The sequence below is a fragment of the Numida meleagris genome, chromosome 4 (genome assembly GCF_002078875.1).
Source record: "Numida meleagris isolate 19003 breed g44 Domestic line chromosome 4, NumMel1.0, whole genome shotgun sequence".
NCBI lineage: Eukaryota > Metazoa > Chordata > Aves > Galliformes > Numididae > Numida > Numida meleagris.
In genome coordinates, this window is record NC_034412.1 from 14,802,513 (window position 1) to 14,814,463 (window position 11,951).

At 37.8% G+C, this 11,951-nt stretch overlaps 1 long non-coding RNA gene across 1 annotated transcript in view; it reads right to left on the reverse strand.

The window, feature by feature from the left end:
* LOC110398298 overlaps positions 1-9,450 on the reverse strand; it is a 12,559-nt gene extending 3,109 nt beyond the window's left edge. The window contains exon 1 of the long non-coding RNA XR_002438304.1: positions 8,234-9,450. This is a non-coding gene — a long non-coding RNA (uncharacterized LOC110398298). The remainder of the gene's footprint in view (positions 1-8,233) is intronic.

The following is an 11,951-nucleotide window of genomic DNA, read 5'->3' on the forward strand; positions in this document are numbered from 1 at the left end:
TAGTCTGTTCTTGTGTTCTCCCTGTGTGTGGCTTTTGAGATGTTATTAGTGGGGACAGCACTTTGCCCTAAGTACAGGAATCGCTACTCTTGTGCTATCACAGTTATAGTCTGTTGACTTGTGTGAATGAATACTGTCTTTGTCCTGGAAGAATAATTGCTAAATCACATTATGCTTGACATGTACATGCATAACATTTATTTCTATTTATTGTGCAGTTGGACCTTATGACTCATGTTTCACACTCCACTCTGTACTGGTTGGCCCCTCATACGCCTAGTCTGAATCATACTATGCACTGAATAACCTAAGTTTCAGCAAAGCCCCTACAGATACAGTGGGGCTTAATTTGGCTTCTCAGCTCAACAATTGCTTCATGTTTATATAGTTAATCGAGGTGCTGCAGAGCAAGTATTAGGCCAAAAGTCCTTTCCTTTACCAGAATCACTGCTAAGATGATGACGAGAACCATCAACTTGGAACTGAGACAGCAGCAGACAATACAGTAGGATTCCCAGATTTGGTCTGGTTTTGCTTGCATAGCATTCAGCAATGATTTATCTTACTGACCTCCTTTTTCAGTATTTTAAAATGCAAGTATTCCCAGGGAGAAGAGTTTGCAGTGGAAACAAACAAACAAAAAAAAGCTAGGAGGGAATAGGATGAAGCAAGGAGAAGGCCTAAGAAGGAACTTAGTAATTTCAGAAATTCTTAGTGCTGCATGTAAATAATCAATTTTGTTTTCACAACTTTTTTGTTTTGTTTGTTTTTAAAGAACCTAAGAAGAAATCTTTCAGCTAATTATTAAAAACTTAAAAAGTTTGGAGTGGCTCTTGTAAGTTTCTTCTTTAGAACATCCTGCTCAGTTTGGAACATATCAAACCATTCCTACCCTGCTCACAAGGTCAGGGTCTCCAGCTCTGCCCTTCTACATCACAGCACAGGCTTAGCCAACATATCATCCCACAAGCTAGTGCAAAGCAGTGAGGTTGTTTTATCAATCACTGAGTCCATTTCATCAGTGACCTCGCTACCAAGGCTGAGTTAACAAATCCACAGTGCTAATGGCAGAGCTGTCAAGCTCATTGTTGCTGGTGAGTTCTGCAGACGTGGCTATACAGCCAAGAAATAGGTCCAGACCATGTTTGAGACCAGGATCACGCAATCTTTGTATTGGTCTAGTGCTGTGGCCTTTGGCTTTAAAAATACCTGATATATAAATAAAGCGTCAAAAACTAGGTATTCTCTTTTCAATATTTTTGTGCAGTCATAATTTGTGAAGTGGTGGCTGTTAATGTTTCCTGCTTCAATAGAAATAGCTTTATATTGTGAAAGGTTACTACTGTTATAAGAGCTTCTACTGTCTGAAGTACTATGAAAAGATACAAAACATACATCATAAATAGGTAACATCTTTGTGAAAGGCATCTCTGTTGCTGCGTTATTCTACTCAAAGAAGAGATTTGTTTCTATATTATTGTAAATACTCCAGCATTATCAGTGTCTTAGAAACCCATCTGATAACTGTATGTCCAGGAGAGGCAGATAATGTGCTGCATATAAATCCATATCAGCTTGGCCTACCTAGCCTGAACTCCTTTTCAGGTTTAGTTTAGAGTACAGTATACAAATACAAAAGAACAGAAAACAAAAATTTCACGAAAATATATACTGTAGTAGTAATATGTATAATTAAATTTGCTGAACAATTATGAAATAGTAAAGGAGCTAAAATAAGGCTATTTTCATAAGTTTTGATCAAATAACTTTTTACATACTTTTCTAAGATTTCAGTTTTGCACTGTAAAAAACCTCCAAGCACAATAAAATTTGCAGATGCAAACCCCTCTTTGTATAAAAGCAGCCACAAAATGAGAGAATGTTTATGATTTGCAGGATACTTCTCAAGGAAAGGGTATAAATAAAAGGAACACGAGATGTAATTTCACCTAGTAGAGAACTGTTAATGTTGAACCTGGTTATTTTGTGTGTGTAATATGATCACTCTAAGTGGAAGTATAAAGGAATATGCAGCAAGGCATACTTCATAGCATACTTTCTACTTTAGACTGTTACATGGTGTGGTGTACATCTTAAATACAGCAAAATGATACTTTTGTTATTCTTGAATTTCTCTGTTTATCTGTGGTAACTTTGTGCGCCATCATCTGTAATTTTTACAGGAGAGTGAGCAGTAGATATGTTGTGCTTTGTTTTAGAAAGAATTATCAAGTTCTAGGTTTCAATCTGATAATTTTGCAAAAAAGTAATCTTTTCCCACAGAAGCATCTGCATGAAGCTGATGGTATTTTAAAATATTGAAAATATTAATCTAAAATACATTTAGCTGTGTTGGCTCAAATTATTCTTCACACCATATAGTTAGATTGTTTAGTCCAAGTTTAGTTTTTCATCAGACCTACAAACAAAGGTGTTTTTATCTCCCATGATAGGTAGCGGAGTTTAGAAAGGACAAGAACTGACAAGAACACTGGATTCCCAATGAGAACATTCATTTTTTTTATACAGCTCATAACCCAGAAATTCTGAAGTTGCAATGTGATTTTGTTTTGTTCAGCAAGGCTTGTGAATCAATTTCCTGTTAATTAAAGAAAACTTTAAGCTAACTGGAAAAAATATGTTGTACTTATTGCTTGAGTCTAGATAACATTCTGCACCTACAGTTCTTTTACCTATGCTCTCTTGAAGCATCTAACTTCAGTTTTCCTGCAGGGCTCACTGTTAGGTACATATCGAATATGCTTCAAGAACTTAGCCGATCAGATCCAAAATATCCGTATTCATTGCTGTAAGCCACAAATAGGTGCTGGATTTAAACAGGACACTCAGGCACAACCCTGTCAAGATGCTAGAAGAGTATACAGTACATCTTAAAATAAAACAAACAAAAAAACAAACAAAAAAAACCCACCACTATCTAAAGCATATTCTGATTTTGACCTCTTACCTCCAACCCAAAGGAAGATTGCAAGTTTACATGCAAGATAAATTATTTCCTTACACTTCACTGCTTATCTTGGAGCTGTTTAAAGGCTAAAGTTTTCTACCGAGCTAATTCAAATATACTGACCAAGGCTGTTCCATGATGGAATATGTCTTTATCTCTTCTGTCATATCATTTTATTGATGACATGCCTGTGTCAAAGCAGAAGCCAATCAACACTGCAAAGCTCCACAACTTCCAGCTACGAGCAGATTGCCACCACCGACAAGCACACTTGCACAGAGTTGCACTCTGCTCTGTGCACACATTAGAGCCTAGTTTTTCTGCAAATAAAATTTAGTCTTCTGGTCCAAAAAATCCATAGAATCCGTAGCCTCCTGAAAGAACTGCCACAGGTTGGGACATCCCTGCATTTCAACCTACAATGAAACACCTGCAATGCCAGCAGTATTGCATTTACTGATAATACTTAATAGAATACTTAACACACAGCTGTTAAGTTCACTATAGCAATAGAAAAAAACACATGGAACAGTACGAAGAATGTGCTGCATAACTGTATTAATCCTATATTGTTTTTAAATGGATGCTTTCACAGAAAACAGGAATCAAAGACTTCGTATGCTTCAGATTCGGGAAATGCTTGATTTTCTGAAAGCACAGTGCAGTTCTCTTAGGAGAACTCTAACAAATATGGAGAAAAATACTGAAACATCACTACACACAAAGTTTGAATTGCAGTTTAAAGATTTAAAAAATTAAATGACTTCTGGTCTATTACTCTTTCTGATGACTGTGCGTTTGACAGCATTTTACTGACAGTGGTTTCAGTATTTCTCCTTCAGAAGGAGATAAAACAGGAGATAAAGTGCGTTTTAAGTGGTTGAGAAGAGAGTAAAACACAACAAGAAACGTCTGAAGATGAGTCAATGCAGATGCAGTTCCTAGAGCAGCATTACATGCTATTACTTTTGCTACACTGAAAATGGGTAATTTCAAATCAAGAAACTACCTAAAAAGTAGAAATTGCTTGTAGGCTCCATATTACCTTACGCTGTTTGAAAAGTATGAAGTTTCAGGCTTTACAGTAATCAAAATTGCAAACATCCTTCTAACTACATTTTAAACCCTCTAATATTCTACACTAAAATTCTCAGTTTCCACTTTTTACCAGCAAACTTTGACACTGATTTAGAGAAGTCAAAGCAGTTCTGAAAACACCAGCCACAAATCTGTCACAGCTCTTCCAATGAGCAAACAGGGCAGCCTTAACACTGCTCTTCAGATTTCTGTAGTGCAGTGTTAAAATCTGTTTGCTTTATTCTCATCTAAAACGTTGTTGCTGCACAGACATGGTTATAGTTCCTAGTCTGTTAAATGAGACTTTGCATTTTTAAGATGAGGAAAAGATGAAAATATGCAGTCGGCTGTCATGCAAGAGCTATGGGGATTGGTACTATGGCATGCAAAAGAAATTTATCAAACAAGAACGAACACTGGTTGGAGTCCATTCACAGTGGTGTCAGCTGATATTTTACCACTGACTTGAATTAAGAGACAACATCAGTTCTGAGAAGTCTCACGTCCTGCCTTTAATTCTAAAATCAGGGCAAAACCAGCATCTGGACAGTCCTTTTATCTCCTTTTGTGTACAGACTGAACTATAGCATGCAACCAGAAGAAAACTACTTGCATTGTCATCGGATATACACTGTGCAATCAGCTGGGCTGCTCAATGCGAAAAGGATGAAAACAAAATGATGGAACCAAGAAGTCAACCCATCTGCTTGGAGGGGTTGTAGTAGACACAGACAAAACAATCTAGAAAGTACCAAACAGAATACTTATTTCCTTATACTACAAAGCTGCTACCTAGCCACCTTTCCCCCACCGCTTCTCTGTTGTCATGCATAGCACTTCTTGCAGCACATATTAATCAGGAAATTAACCTGATGTTATTCTGCTTTGCTATCAGGGAGTTTTCAGTAATTTGCATGAACACCACGTGCAGTGTTGCTTAGTAACAGGGACAGTGGAATAAAGCCATAAAGTGGGAGGAGGAAGATGAGGCGGGAGGAAATCATAGCAGCATAAAAACTTTTATTGGCACTTAAGCACACTTTTCCCTGATTGAAGCAGAATTCATGAAACAATTACAACCCCGTGACAAAGGCTGGTAATGATTAGCCCTTAAGAGCTACAGTTATTTTCTGACAGTTTGGAAGCTATTTTTGTTTATTGCAGAAAAGGAAACATCAAATCTTCTTTGGACTACTCAAAACTGAAGACACAGATTAGCACCAGCTAATTACCCAGCGCCAGCATTTCACTAAAGTTCCCACTGCAGAATAGAAGATTTATGGAATAATTTAGAATTGTAATTAATTCTTGTCACCTAACCAGATTTTTAAATTAACTTCAATACTCAATACTTATTTTATGATGTGCAAAAGTGGAAAATTTATATTTTAAGGAATTATTAGGAAAAAAATAAGTCGCTGTTACAATATTTTAATAAATTCAGTCTGAAATACTGACAAAAATACATATTATAAAAAGAAAAATCAGTTTTGCAATAAAGTCTAATCTACACGAAGTCTTTCATACATTTCAACTATAACTGTAATTCCATTATTTAAATAAAGTCATACTTTTCTACTAGTAGCTAAAAGTTACTTCAGTTATGGAACATGAGATTTTTTCCTCCTAGATTAAGGTCATACAAGATTTACATAGAACATAGGATAGTTATAATTCTTCATAGCGATGGCCATGTTTCTGACAAATGTAATAATATCTTTTTCCAGTCATCAACCTATTCAAAAATAAATAAATCACAGAATATCCCTGCAGCAACTAGACTGCAAGATTGTGATACCTTGCTTTGTCCAACTGCTTGATGAAGTAAAACAATATCAAGAAATAGCCAGCATATTTGGCAATCGTTTTCTCATTTAGAGAAAATGTACTTCTCATGGCCTCTTTGTTATCTGCTTCACATGCCCCTTGAAATTAATCTAGTGTTCTTTTTTCCTTTTATTTTTTTCAACTGTTTCCCAAAGAAGGCCCTGCATCTTGGTATCCTTCAATGTCATTAGAATCTTGGCTTTGATGTCACTACATTAGTTCACTACATTTTGAAAGATCCACTCCTAACCCTAATCTGTGTAGAAGTGGCTCAGAGCTTTAGACAGACATCAGCTTACTCCAAACACCACTTCTGAACCCATCAACAGCACGTAACCGTAAAGATGGGCAGAAGTGCCCAAACGTGTCATATAGGTGAGCATTGCAGACCACTTCCTCTGGACAGAAGAGGTGACCTTCTTCATCCTGTGTTTATGCCACTGATTTATAGAAGCAGTAGGATTTTCCTGTTCTGCGCTTTCAAGTGAGAGTATAGAGTCGTGAAGGAGTGAGAAGCACCAAAGTAGAGAGACCCATGTTAGGGCATGCCTGGTGCCCTATGCGGTCTTTTCAGAACCAGCTGCCCTGCATACAGCAGTGCCTTTGCTCTCATGAATGCCCTGTCCTCCATACTAATGCCTAGGCCTACTGCTGGTAGTACACTGATCTTCCACTAACAGGAGGCTAAACTTAATTTCTCTTCAGCTTGACTGCTGGGACTTGTCCAGCTCGGAACTTGTGCATTCAGACAAGATTTGCATAGCAGCCAAACAACCTCATTCTTTTTTTGCTCTAAGAAACTCAAACTTTATCTAATTTATGAATTCCCGGACCTCCTCCAATTCACATTTGCACCCACTTCCCCTGTTTTGTTGATGAACTTCTTGTTACGTCTAATCTCAAAATGCAGTGCTGTGGGGAAAGAGTCCATGAATTCACTCAGTAAATTCACGTGAATGTTTTTGATGTAGGAGAAATAATAAATAAGTGACAGCTTTTGTATTGAGAAACTCAGAAACAAGTCAGTATAAATTAGCAAACCCTGCTTCAAAACTACCCAAACCACTGAACCATTAGAAGACTATATATAAAAAAGAGAATTTCTTATTACAAAAGTATCTGAGCTTATCTGAGAACATATCCAGCCATAACTTTGAAGTAATAACATGCATCTTTGAAGTAACGTGTACCTTTGAAGATTTCTCTTTTCACAGACTCCACCACAGATTAAATACCCTTTCCAATAGATAATTCTTAAACCTTTTCTTGTCACCTCAAGAATAGAAAAAACAGAAATGCTAACTAAAACTTCTTCTCTATAACATTTCATTTGATAAATGACAATGCTATCTAGAAGCAATGAAAACACTACAGAAATATAACATACTAGCAAAACACTAAGACTAGACTCAGGGTAACCCTGCCCCAGTGATGTACACAGCATGCCATTTGTTAGAACATGTTTCCTCTCCGGCAGCTTTTTTAAAACCAAAGCAACATAACATCATCTTTACACCGGTAACAAGAGCATCCACAAAGTTGCAACTCATTTCATTTAAATTTTCACTGACAAATTGTTAAATACTTCCCAGTTTCCCAATTTTTCCAATAAATACAAATCTCCATTTAAAAAAAAAATACTGCCATGAAAGAATTCTATGCAACGTTAGACACACAAATAAAAATAAATCACATCCCATGTGATTTCCTGAGGGAGAACACCATATAGGATTTTCTGAGCTGGGAGCAAAACAATGAGATACAATTTGTGAATCAATGCTCAACTCCAAACATAAGGAATTTAAACACAAGAAGAATCACTTCCCTCTCCCAAAAACTTTTTTAAAAACATAAGCACTGTTCTTTATCAGCTCCCAAGTGAAAAAATATTTGTGGTTTTCTTTTAAAAATGATGAAGCAAAACAGATGCTGCAGTGCAGAGAGCACAACAAAACAGAGAACAGTTGTTTGCTGACTCTCTAGTGTGCCATCCACATTATTCGCAATCATGCAAGACCTCATTAGGCCATGTGCTGATCCAGGATGCAGCCCTACTGCCTTGAGAGCTCCACACGTGCAACTGAGATCAGGATTTGGCCATGTGCTTTCTTTCCCAACCCAACAAGCATAATCCTTGCAGCATAAATTCTTACAGATGCACAGAAAAACCCAGCCATGGTGTAACTTCACTGCTGGCAGAGCTCATGTTCCTGGTGCCAAACATAACTCACAGATGTCACGTCTGCATTTGCATCAGGGCAGCAACTGATAAAACATGAAACGAGACTGTCCACTTACCTCATTTACCAGCTAGCACAAAAGAAAAGGCACTCTCAGTAATCCTGCCATGTCAAAACTCACCAAATTAACAGCTTTCCCAGGACAGCAGAGAGTCCTCTTGCTGTTGGTACCAATGGCTGCTGCACCTGTGGCGTTAGTCCTGAAGCCTGTTGTAAGGCCCCAGCCAAAGCAGAAGACATTTACTCAAGTTCTTCCACTCTCTGCATCCTGAAGAGCTTGTTTTCCTTGCAACTCAGGTTTTGGGGGAAACCACAGCCCGAACAGAGGTGCCTCATCATAGAAAAAAGAGGGAGGGTCTGGGCACTGCACAGGCCCAGCTGCTCCTGACAGGACTCCTCCATCAGGTGCACACTGAACAAACTGCCTCATTCCCAAGGGAGCACCACAACCACCCTGAGGGCACTTGTGGGCTATAACAAACTGGGCAGCCCTACCTGAGGTCCCATTTCAGCCCAGCTGAAGGACACTGGTCTGCAGTCCTGCTTGGCCACAGGCTCCCCTGAGTCCTGAGCTGATCTACAGGCTGATGGCCTACCCCTGCATGACTGCCCCAGGCCATGTTTGGTGCAGCTGCCCCTCCACTAGGCCTGACTGAAAGAAATACACTGACAAGTTTGAAATTACTCTGGTAGCAATCTCTGAAGCTAAGAAATGGCCACAGAGGAGACTAGGATATAGGTTAGCCACACAGGCTTTGCTAACACTAGGGTTACAGTCCATGTGAACACCTAAATCACTCCTCAGAATTCAGAGAAAACATTCATTTGGCTGGGGCTGCCAGAATAATTTCAGTCATGTTCTATTATCTAGCTGCTTTTGAAGACTCAGTAGCACCTGTGCTATTTCTGAGGCAAAGGGTTAATTGATGGAATATTTTAGTTATTAAACATCATCTTTAAACTTCTCAACTCTTGCTGAAGTTTGTAATAGCAGGCAAACTAACTGCTGTTTAGTAGAAACACTGTTGGCCTCAGCACAATTTGAGATGCTTTTTGCCTTCCTGTATCTTGGGGTGGTATCCCTCTAAGAGGTGTTTCACAGGCATCAGGAAGATCAATGTTCTTGGGCTACAGTGTAATCTTAGAATTTGCAAGCTTTCCCAAAACATGGCTTAGAAATTCTGATGGTGGTGTATACAGTTCAAAGAAGGCAGTGGAAGCTTTGCTTTATGCTGTTTGTTAGCAAATTCTGGAAGAGGGATGATTCCTGGTGGACCCTTTGTGTTGTGACTACATTGTGTGGTTCATCATTTTCCCTGTAGAGCTTGTACAACCTTTGAAAAAAAAAATGATGTTAGTATAAAATTCTTCAGGCCTTACAAACCTTGTGGATTCTGTAAGGAAGAAGTTTCTTAGATTACAAAATCTGTCTGTTAATCAGTAGTAACTTTCTCTTCTCCCTCAGCCAAAAAACTTCATTTAGCCAGTAAACAATCAGAAGTATCTCCTTTCTGAGTCCATTCAAGAATAAAAACAACAATCTAAAAGAACAGGAGTGAAACTTAGTTCTGAGTGATATTGAAACAAGACTTAAGAGAAGCCAAAGGAAAATAAATAAAAGGTTTCATTTCCATTATTTAGAGAACATCAATTTTTCTTTTTAAACAAACCTTTCTCAGCACTAGGCTAATTCGTAGCAACCTAATTACATTTTTTGCTAAAAGGGCATAAATCTCAAACAGTGTTATATTAATGTGCAATTTGGGACAAGCAGGGGAAAAAAAAGTAAATAAGTACCCAAAATAGTTTTAAAGCATCTTTAAAAAAAAAAAAAAAAAAGTGTTTATAGTCCTCTGTAATGATCTGCAAAGATCTCTGTACTGTTGCATCCCTGCGACTGCATGGCACTGTGGCCTAAGTCAGCAATTCTCAAAATGTTGTCCCTAGAAAGCAGATTGTTTCCTCCAAGATTCCAGATGCTAAACTGCATTAAAAGAAGCACAACATACATTAGACATTTTTCTGTGTAATTGCTGCTGTAATGTTAGAAAATTATGAAAGGAACGAAGATCAGCACAGTTTGTGAATGGGTGGAAGCAGGCAGTCTTTCTCTATGTGGTCAGTCCCAAAATGAGCTCAAGAATTCCTGATGTAAGCCTATATGAAAGGTAAATTTATTTTATTTTTTTAATGCTTGGTGCTCACCAGACTGCTTATAAATGCTTATATGGTTTGTCTGTGTTCTTGCAGTCTCCTGGCCTTCTGCTTGACTGTGGTTCCTCAGGGCAGAGTGAATTATAAAAGAAAAATTATATAGATCAACAGTCCTTGCAGACTACATTGTGGAAAAAAACATATAAGAAAACATAAATCTATTACCTCCCAGATCTCAATTACAGAAAAATAATGTCAGTGAGAAAATTACTACTTTCATAATTACTCTTCTCAGTAACTGTTTTTTGAAATCCCACGAAGCTCTCAGAACTCTCAGTTCTCATCCCAAGCTCTCAGAGCGCATTTTAAAATTTGGAGTGAAGTAGCTCAAAGCACATTTATGTTTATTGTCTTTTATTAAGGAAGATATACAGTGTATATGAAACTTGTAGAATCATAAAGCAAGAAACTTGAAGCTGTACATCTCCTGATAGATTTAAATACAAAATAAGAAATTATTGTTGCCTGTGAAATGGTTTGTGGTGTTTTTTTTTTTACCTTCTCTGGCCATTCATGCAGTGATTCAGACAAGAAACAATAAAAAACTAAGGTTAGAAAGAAAAAATGCAATCTCTTCTAGTCATGGAAAACATTGTTTTCTCACATTTTAACCAAACTATACTTGGTGGGGAAAAAAAAAAACGTTTTTAAGACAAAGTCTGAATTGGAGAGATAGGAGAAAGGATGTGGTCAGGTAAGTTAGAACACCTCTAGAACACATTTAGTCAGGAGTATTTGTGCTGCTGTTTACACTACCTCCAAATCTTCAGTACAGAAGTACTTTTAACAGAGGGAGCGATTGCAGAGATCAAGAACACTTTTCTCTGTCATTCATTGCCTTGTGCAATATTTACATCTGCATATATGTTTCTTACAAGGCATGACTGTTTGGTAGAGCTACATCTGGAAAGAATGTGGCCTTGTGTCACTGGCCCAGCCTTTGCAAAGAAAAGCTCATAGAGAAGCAAAACACTGAGGAAGATGTGTCTGAAAACACAAGTTCACCCTCTGAAGGAACTTCTACTCTTTGCTTTGTCAATTTTCCAACAACAGCTGCTAGTTATCTGTCATATTAATATGCTTTCAATATACTATTCTTGAAGCAGCTGGGCCAACTTGAAACCAATTTGAAAAACATGTTTATAGACAAATGCGAAGGAAATGACCTGTAACACTGTAGACACAATATGTTCTGCATGAGAGTTCCATCAGTTGAGTTTTTACCAAGTCGGTTGTTTTATTATCACTCAGTGTCTCCTGTTTTCATTTTGCTGTTGCTAGTAGGTCTGGGTTGCCTCTGACTTCCAATCTATCTTCCCAGTATTTTCTGTGGTTCTTTGATCCCAAAAAAGCAGCCATTTAAGTGAGCAGCTTCACTCCAGCATTCCTGTGTGTCTGCAGAAGCATGCACTGACTAAACCAGGGCTTGGTTACGTAGCAGGTGAGTGAGGGGAATGAGCAAGTAGGTATTTCCTTTAAGCAGCTACAAAGAGGCAAGAATGAGTTTCGAAGAATTAGTGCTACAAAATGATTCAAAAAAAGATCACAGTTTTAACCATTTCAGATGTTAGGATGACATTTTATAATATAATGAAGGAGAAAGAGTTGATGAGAAAATCATTCTT